Here is a 10,107-nt window from a genome sequence, read left to right on the forward strand (position 1 = left end):
CAAATAATCCAATTTGAAATTCGCTCCTATGGAGATTTGAACTTACGACCTTGGGGTGCTACTCAGGTCACTACAACCACTAGGCTACATGCCATTTCACAACCAAGGAGGATTCATAATTTCTGATTTCTATGATTATTGATTTCTGTTTTGTGAAAATGGATACGTGGGAAAATACTGCAGATTGTTTCCGATTGATTTTGGTTTCCGCTTGATACTTGCTTTACTGTATTTGTTTTTGTTTCCTCAGAGAAAAATAAATCCCAATCTGTTTTCGTTTTCAATGGTAGGAAGTCATTCTTTTGGGGAGAGAGGTATAGTACTTGACTAGCTAGGATTCTCACATTCCAATTCATTTTCAATCTTTCCAGATTTGATTTGAACTAGGACTCCTAATACTACTTGGACTAGATTCCCTCACATTGCAATTATTTGTTCGATTTTTTTTCAAATTTGGACTCCTTCCATATTAGACCCCATTTTTCAATTACGCAAACCTCCCGTGTGTGCTATATGGATGGAAACATCAACTTCATGTGCACCAATTTTTAGCTGGAGTGTCTTGCATGACATCCTTCTCTCTCTGGACCTCAACTCCCCTTGAGTTTAGTCCCAACCCATCACGAACCACGGCACCACGCTCCTCAAACCTCAAGCAAAGCTTGCACATGAACACCGACCAAACCATATTCCAAGGACAAGTTTCTCCCAAGTTAACTCAGTTCAGTGAAAACACAGTATATGTAATGTACATGGACCACTATAAAATCAAACAAATTAAAGCCAACACATATCTTGGCCAATTGTTCATCACAACGTAATCATCACCATGATTTTACAGTTACTACATGCTCAAGTCAAGTGTGGGGCTGTTGGGATTCATATGGATCTGTCTTCTAATTCCAGCCTCGACAACCTCGTGCATTTCCTCAGGGCAGTTGTCAAGATATAAATAGGCATGCTCAAGGGCAGAGAGGTTCTCCAGGCCAAAATCCACATGATCATGTGTCTTGTGCACATCGATGAATAATTTAAGTGTTCGAAGATTCTGCATGGCTCCTTGTGCAAACTCGATCTCCATGGTGTCACTCCAGTACTCGAAAAGTGATAGGCACTGGAATCGGTAGCTGATTATCAGCCTCTCATCCCTGTCCACTGTGGGTTTCTCCACTCCTAGGTAGAGACGACTAAGAGATGGTATGCTCCCAAGTATTTGCAGGTCCCTCTCTTTCAGTGTGTCTAATTTGATAGTTAGATTGGAGAGGGTGGATTGGGAGACCATCCAGTTTGGCACTGCATGGATGGTGCTATTCCACATGCCAATGGAACATAGCTGTTGAGGTCTAGGCGATGAATCACCACATGCAGAATCTAAGCTGCCAAAGCAACCAGCTATTGTGAGGTCCTCAAGGCTGACCAGATTAGATAAACATTGGTGCAAAGGTTCCTTCCAGCTCGTTTCCCATTCTTGGAACTCAATATGCAATCGCCTAAGCTCGATCAGCTTGCCAAGATCATGCACATTGGTTAGAGATCCGATGAGGATTCTTCCTTTAAGTTCTTGCAGAGACTTTAGACTCCCAAACCCATCTGGTATTCGGGTTTTCAAGTAGACATTCAGGTACAAAATTCGTCCTAGTCGAACAAAGGTGGATGGCAAATCTTCTATTTCAATGCCATTTATGCACAGTACCTGCAAAGATTGCAGATTCTCGATCTCTCTCGGGATCTCTGTAACAGATGTCCTGGACAGGTTCAAATACCTTAGGTGAAACAAGTACAAGCAAATATCCTTGCAGTGATTGTTATCCACTTTCTTGCAGCCACTTAAGTTCAATACACGTAATAGTGGGAAGCTTGAGTAGGCAGGAAATGAATTGAAGCCTTTGAAAAAAATTAGTGACCTGACATGCGACAAGTTCGAAATAGATAACTGCTTGAAATCATCTTCATTGCTAGAATGGAGAGATAGTCGACGGATCTTAGCATCTGTAGTAATAGGATGTTCACCACGTAGTGTTGTTAAAAAATGTTCCTCATTTGACAAAGAGGTAATGAGGTCAAGCACCATATCATGAACACGGCAAGATATTGCGTTATTATCTCCCTTCCTAATAAATGCCGGTTGTATCAAGCTTTTGTTCATAAGTTCATTGAAGTATTCCTCCCCAACTTCATACAAGCTCTTCCCCAATTGTTTGTGGACAAAACCTTCACCAAACCATCTCCATATCAAATCATATTTATAGATCTCACTATCCTCTGGATATAAGCCTAAATATAAGAAACATGACTTTAAATGTGGAGCCAGGTCAGAATAACTTATTGATAGTATACTTCTCATGTGGTTCATATCTTGACTATCTTCTATCCCAGAACCAATAGATAGATATACCTACTTATGTGCGTTTTCATTCTCTATTTTACTGGCCAACATACTCGCTATGGTAATGATAGCCAAGGGTACTCCGCTACATTTCTTCAAAATTCTCTCTGACAATTCAGCCAACTGAGGAGGACATTTGTCTTCAGCACCAAATATTCTCAGATTAAACAATTTCCTTGAGTCAACATGACAAAGAGGTTTTAGTTGATAAACACCACCAACTTCTTTTGCAACATCAACATTGCGAGTTGTTGTGATTATTCCACTTCCATTTTCACTATCAACAAAAGAACACTTGATCTTTTCCCAGGCGGATATATCCCATATATCATCAATGACAATTAAGTACCTATAAGGAAATATGAGAAGACCAATTACTTGATTTTTTTTCCTTTCAGTACGATATAGCTAATTAAGTGAAATGGTATTTATAAAAGAAAATCTGAGGGCACCAAAATAATTCATACTACCTTCGGTTTTTAATAGATGTGTTTAATTGTAGATGCATGTTTGACCATTCATCTTAGTCTAAATATTCGTGCAGATATGAAAAATGTAAGTCACAATAAGTAGCTTTGATTATAAACCAAGTCACAATAAAACGAATGGTTCTTTTTTAGTAAGACAAGTCAACCCTATGTCCAAAAGTCAACGGTATCATTTATTAAAAACCGGAGAGAGTAGCAAGGTAGACATAAGGATGGATGGATACAAGAACATGAAACAGAGAAAGTACAGCACTAACGCACCTCTCTAGGTGACTGTGGTAGTTAAATTTCTATGGCAACTATAAGGGGCGGATCCAACGGGGGTGCTGGGGGGACCTGAGTTCCCGCTACCCCGCTGGATCACCATTGATAGAAGGAGAGATGAAAGGGGAAGAAGAGGAAGAAAATGAAGAGTAGGGGGGCTGAAGAAGGAAGAAGGAGATGAGTCCCCCTTCAATCTGGTTCTGGATCCGCCCCTGGCAAATATGGTACACTTGGCACAATAATATTTTTCAAAATTTTAATTGATACATCGTTGACATTACTAAAGCACTCACTATATGTGTTCAACATTCATAAATCAAACTCACATGTTCAGAAAAAAAATTTAAGTAAGAAGAATACTAATCAAGAGCACATGATACTGATTTAGAAAAGTCCCTTGCTTTGTGCAACTAAAGCATATCTAAAAATGCATGCTATATGCAAAACTAGTGAATACCCCACGCACTACAGCGAGAAGTTTTAAAATAATTCCCAGAAAACTTGGAAATCATGTACTCGTAATGCCTGAAAAGAAACTATTTTCAGAACTATAGCAGTTTACGTGGAATTGCAACACTATATGACACATGGATGGTTATGCTCGATCCAGAATGAGAGATCCAACGCTATTGGACCGGTTATTTTTGAAAATGCCTAAAATGCCCTTTACAAGATTGACAATTAATTGATTTATCCTATTAGAAATTTCATAAATTTATTATTATTATTATTGTGTATCCCCTCACACAATATAGAAGTTTGTGTATACTATGTTTCAAACGAAACATTCATGTGTTTTTTTATAAAGTTATTCCTTGCAGCATATGAGAGAGGAATCATATACACAAAATAAAATAACACAAAAATATTTTGTGTAGCATAAGGAAGATTGTTTACATTAAAAACAACAATAAAAAATACTATATGTAGCATATAATAGACAAATTATGTTTTATAAAAGACTGGTAATCCTAGTGTTTAATATATATACAAATTTCTATGCCGTATAAGGAAGCTAAAAAGAAAAAAAACATTTTTTAACTTTTAATAGGATAAATCCATCAACACTGTATGTCTATAAGGGTATTTTGGGTATTAATTTTAAAATTATCCAACCCAATAGCATATTATAGAAACAACAGATAAACTCAATGATATATTATACAATCAATGGCAAATCACTGAACTGATGTACATAGAGTAAATTTTCTCTTCATTTTATTTTATAATTTTTACTTTATTTCTCTTGTTTAGTATATTTGTATTGAAACACTTTTGCTGACTAATAAAATATCTTGGCATGCTCTTGGCGACGTATATGCATGTTGGTACTAAAAGTCCAAACAAATTTGACTACCGTCTTCTCAGAATTCCTGCTACCAATCAAAACAAAATTTACTTCCCTCCGCTTCAATGACGTACACTGTTGCTTGAGCTGATCCAACTCGGTTTTCCTTGGCAAGACTCTACTCATATAGCTGATATAATACTTACTCAACAAGTACAAAGTTACTACTAGACTATCTACGAGTGTAAAATAGAAGATTACGTAATAAAAAAACACAGAATTGACCGTTTGATTAGACCATAGGAAAACACAGAAATTGAATGAGAGAGAGACTCAGAGAAAATTTTCCAAGGTTGAAGCTCTTGCTAAGTTTCCTCTAAATCTATACGTAATAGTAAGATATTCCATAGGATTTCAGAAACTCTAATCCTTTATATCAAATGGCCAAATAGAAAATGATTTGAATCCAATGAAACTTCTTTATAAATCCTTCTAATCAAAAGGACCCTAGTCAATATCATTTTAGCTTCTATCTGGCACCATACAAGCTACGTTTAGCTCATGGTAAAACCCAAATCCACTTGCTCATTTTACTACGGTCATTGCTTGTGTAATTATCTAGCTTGCATACACATGCTTTGTTCTTAAGCATACATATTTGATCTTTGCTCTCATGACTACAAAGTAATATCTTACAACAGATACGTAGGTATAAGTTAATATATCATAGACATACATATATGAAGGCGAGTCTCATCATGAATTATAATTTGAGGATACCAGCCACTACAATTTAGTAACAGATCATAATGATTATGCATACACATATATGAACCACTTATACGCACCTTTTGTTTCTAAGGAATTCTCTCAGTTCTACGATGAGTTGTGCTTCATCCCATGTTGCCTCATTGATGTTCCAATACTTTTTCTTATCAAACTGATGGAGCATATTCTTGAATATCTTCTCCATGTTAGGAGTAAGAGAGACGGGAACAAAGGCAAAGCAATAGAATTGTGTTTTAAGCCTCTCATACACAACATTAGCCAGAGTCGTCTTTCCTAATCCTCCAACTCCGACAATCGAAACTATCTTCAATTTCTGCTTCGACTCTTCACTCACATCCCTTTTTCTTTTTCTTATCGATGACTCGCCTGTCCCCATTAGCATTCTTACAAGCTCATCGCTCTTCTCATCGATGCCAACAAACTCGTTTACCCTTTTATACAAGGTTGATAGACGAAGGCTATCAACAGTTGGTCCTATAGGCTTGGTCAAAACGCCATCAACCTTGTACCTATCATGCCGATCATTCACCTCCTTGATGTGGCTCTTGATCCCTTTGATGTCTGTGCCGATCTTGTGGCGAAACTTGGCTCTATTCAGCAAATCCATGCTTCTGTAAACAAAGCCCCCGAAGCTACACGAGTTGTTCGGCGTACGGTTGTCGATACGCACCATGAACTCGTCGACGCTGTCCTCGATGTCATACGACAGATCCCTGACGTCCCTAGCCCAGATCTTGACTTGGCGGTCAGGCGGTTGGTCGATCGGCGCCTCAGAAACCTTGAGGAGTGCAGCCTCCATGCTCTCCAGCTCGGATTTCAAGAAGGTGATCTCCTCCCTGAGGTTCCTGTGAAGCTTATACTCCTCCTTGAGCAGGTTGCCCAGCTTGGACAGCAAGGCGCCCATCGCCCCAGTCACCACCTCCATCCACGCTCCAGCTCTGCTGATCAAACTAAGTTTGGCTTTAATTTCCAACGACGGCCGATCGATCGAGAACCTACAGGGTTCCAATATCCCCAAAATCAAAGTGCCCTAGCGAAAAAAAATCAATCAAGCCTTTTATATATATATCATGAAATATGTGGAACAAGAAACACACAGGAGAATCGCACTCAATTTTCCATAAGCCAACGAACCTTAATTAGCACCCGCGGCGCGAGCGCGACGGCCGGCGGTCGTGTAGAGCAATCGACATGATGGCGGGTCACCGAGGTAGCTAGCTGCAGCCTGCCGTGAAAGCAGAGATCGAGATTACGGCAAGGGACAGACGCTAGCAGACAGCTATAGCAGCATGTTTTTTTATTTTTTTTACTGTACCAAGAAGAAAATATGGACGGTCTAGATGCAACCTGATCACAAGAGAGGGACACACACAACACAGACAGGGACAGGGCAATAATTGATCGAGTTCCTTTGAAAAGAAAAAAAAAAGGGTTCACTGTTCACAGCTTCATCACACCATTACACCAATACAGGTCTCTTGCACTGATTCTTCGCTGGTAGTAACTCGGAAACTCAGTGTAAGAGGGAATTTTTCTACAGGAATTTTGAGAAGTCGGAAACAAGGGAAAGTTCTGCGTAATACTACTTGTTACGTGTAGGAAAATTCCTATACAAGTTTTCTATATAAACCGCCATTAACCTAACATAAGTTACTAAGTTTTACAGTAGAAAATACTGGTATCTTCCGATATCTTCTCAAGAATTATAAAATTACTCTTATATTTTAAACAAAAGAAAGTGATTGGGTAGCTATTTTTAAATAATCTACCCTATAATTCACCAACTACACTCCTACAAACCTCATTCATCAAATCCGATGATCCAGAATCATCGAATCCAACGGCTCGAGATCGTCCCACGTCTCCCCTCCGTACGCACCCCTCTCCCCTCCCCTCTCTCACACACACCCTCCTCTCGGTCGCTCCCCTCAACTGCCGCCGCCTCCTTGATCCACGCCGCCGCCGCCTCCTCGATCCACGCCGCCGCCGCCGCAACCCCGATCCACGCCGCGCCGCTGCATCACCGTCTAATTCCGCCCCTGTCTACGCCCCCTCCAACGCCGTCGCATCCACGCCACACCCGCACGCCCGTAAAATCACGCCGCCATCGCGCCCTCCATATCGACGCGACGACGCCGCCAGCGCTCCCTCACGCCGTCCACGACTCGCGACAACGCCGGCGACCTCACTCCAACCTCGACTCGCAACGCCGCCGATACCCCATCATCGACCCGTGCAGACTGGAGAGCAGAGGCAAGACGGCGCGGTAGGCACATGAGGGAGGCGACGATCTGGGGGGTGCTGGCGATAAGGATGCCATTGGCGTGGGCACTGGGAGGGGAACTGACCTTAATTTAACTTCCAAATTAATCCACGAGAGTAAATGTGCAGCAGTTGGAACTGACCTTTTTCCATCATTGTCATTATTCCTTTTTTATTCGAGGCAACGTGGTATTTTTAATTTGTTGACATTAATAAGCAACTGAAAATTTCCTTTGATCTATGTAGCGCACCATCATCTTCCATTGACATTAATAGCTGAAGTGCTCTGCTAATTGAAATGCTCTGTTGGATGAAAAATTATTGGATGATTCTTATCATTTTGTAAGTCAATGCCTTGGATGATCCTGTTGCTCCTTTTTATCTTCTTGTTTGTTTTCATCTAGCTTGGGGGAATGTTGGGTATTCTAGAGTATTTGGTGAAAGAATCTTTCTTTTTGCTCATATTGTTCAATGAAATAGATTTTTGGTCCTATTTCTGACAAAGTGTTGATATAGCATTTTCTTATTCATGTAGATTTACAATTGATTTCACAAGTAAATGAAAGAATACGTGTTTTCCCAGCTTATTTGGAATGGGTCCAAATTTATATTCAGCATCGTAGCTAATAGAGAAAGGAGAGTTTTTAATAAAAACAAAGGAAAGGATATGCTCTCTGAAACATGATACAACAGCAATTTTTTACCACAGCTTTTTTACTTGGGCATTCCATAAAATGAATAGGTGCTTAGCTTGGTTCTTAAAAATTGGTCTGATCTGAGAGTTAAGTTGATTTAGTTTGTGTACTTTTTTTCTACTTCAGACTTTTAGGTAAAAGGGAATTGTTTTAAGCTGGGTATGTGTCCTATATAAACTGCATATATGATTTTGACTGCTTATTCATTCAAAATATCCATGTTACTTGAAACAGAAATCTGCATGGGATTAGTGATGTTTGTTGATGTACTTCTAATATTTTACTCTAGAAAAGTGAAGCATACAAGAAAATCTTACTGTTTAGTAAGAATTTTCTGATTTGTGCTTTGGTGTATGCTGCAATGTAACATATATGCAGAGAGCGGAAACCTTTTATTTTCTCTATCACCTGATCTTTTATGTTGGCTACAGTTATATATATATTTTTTTGTTGGTTAGGAGTTGAAAGAATGGCAACAGTGATCGATCATACTAGGAAATACAAAAATAGATTAACATGGAAGCGTTGTTCATGTGGGCATTTCATTCCACTGCATGGGATGGACAACTGTTTGGCCTCCTCTGCTGCTGTTGCTACGGTGAGTTTGCGATTCATCTGCTGTTGGTGCCTCAATTCCTCATGAACCATTTGTCTAACAATGTTGAAATGTTGTTCAATTGATAGATCCTCCTGCACCTCCATGTAGTATGCTCAGGACAATTTGAGATTGACTTACAAAGTGTACAGATGCAGCCTACTGATCATTTTTAGGAAATAGTTCTGTCATTACAGATTTCTGGGTAGATTTATATCTTAAAGTGACTGTAATTACTACTTGCCTACCTTTTCTTTTACGGATAATCCTTTTACATCTGTTTGCAACTACCGGTGACAGGTCTTTTGTTTGAATCTCTCTGATTTCATTAGATAACTGAAACACTGATCTCACAATACATGGAATGTTTATCTACAAAATGCTATACTTTACTATCCTGAAATATCTCCGCAGGTTAGATAACCTTTCAAATATGTACAAGTCATCCATGCGAATATAAAAGTGTATTTTCATGTGGGAGGGTGGCTGATCTAGCTACAATAGATTTGATGCTGTATTTTTCCATATAACACTATAATCCCATGCATCTTTTTCTTGATGATACTGATATTAGACTAAGTCTCAGGAAAATGCTTTCATGGATGTTCAGCAGCTGTTGGCAAGATATGTGTTTAGCTGGACATCTACAATTTTCTTTTCTTTTTTTAATAATGGCATACAGAAGACATACTTCCATTTCACATCTCTTGGTTACATGATTCAGTTTCAGATAAGCCAACACCTGATCTTGGAAAGGATTCATTTAGTCTTTGTGCATCCATTTTCTTATTTAGTTAATCCGCGTCGCCAAGGAACCATGACCGCTGCGAGATGAAAATTTTCATTCTGTATATAAGAGTAGCAAAGAGAACTTGGATCTGAACGCTGGTGTTATACATCTCTTGATCTGGCATTTTTTTTATTTCTTAAAATTAATCTCATTTTATATTTGATTGTCAAAATATATATTGTTTTTTGGTAGCTTAATATAAATATTACCGTAGCGTTAGCACGGGCATGCTACTAGTCGACTATAATTTGGCCTACTTCAAAGAAGCTCCAGCCACTTATTACAAATATCCGCTCAACAGAGAGCACAAAGCATTACTCACAAAGAGCACAGAAAATTCAGGAAGTGAAACAAAGACTTAAAAACCACCAACACTCGATAAAGAACCAATACTTATTGGAGCCTATACTTAAATCTCCATCCGTAGTTGACGTAATCTACATAATTTTGTCTCTAGCTTATGGCATGCATCATGCATGTGTTGCTGCCCTCATATCACCTTTATAGTTGTGCCCAAAATCAGAACCAGTATATTGCCCTGAAAAGTATT

General features: G+C 39.1%; 1 long non-coding RNA gene and 1 pseudogene across 1 annotated transcript; one reads left to right on the forward strand and one right to left on the reverse strand.

The window, feature by feature from the left end:
• Window positions 1–844: 844 nt before the first annotated feature.
• LOC127755763 (disease resistance protein PIK6-NP-like) lies at window positions 845–6,140 on the reverse strand (annotated as a pseudogene).
• Window positions 6,141–7,072: 932 nt separating this feature from the next.
• On the forward strand, window positions 7,073–10,003 carry LOC127754082 (uncharacterized). The gene is made up of 3 exons (XR_008012759.1): window positions 7,073–7,819; window positions 8,631–8,770; window positions 8,857–10,003. It is a non-coding gene; the product is annotated as an uncharacterized LOC127754082 (long non-coding RNA).
• Window positions 10,004–10,107: the final 104 nt, after the last annotated feature.

This window comes from Oryza glaberrima, chromosome 11 (assembly GCF_000147395.1).
Source record: "Oryza glaberrima chromosome 11, OglaRS2, whole genome shotgun sequence".
Taxonomy (NCBI): domain Eukaryota; kingdom Viridiplantae; phylum Streptophyta; class Magnoliopsida; order Poales; family Poaceae; genus Oryza; species Oryza glaberrima.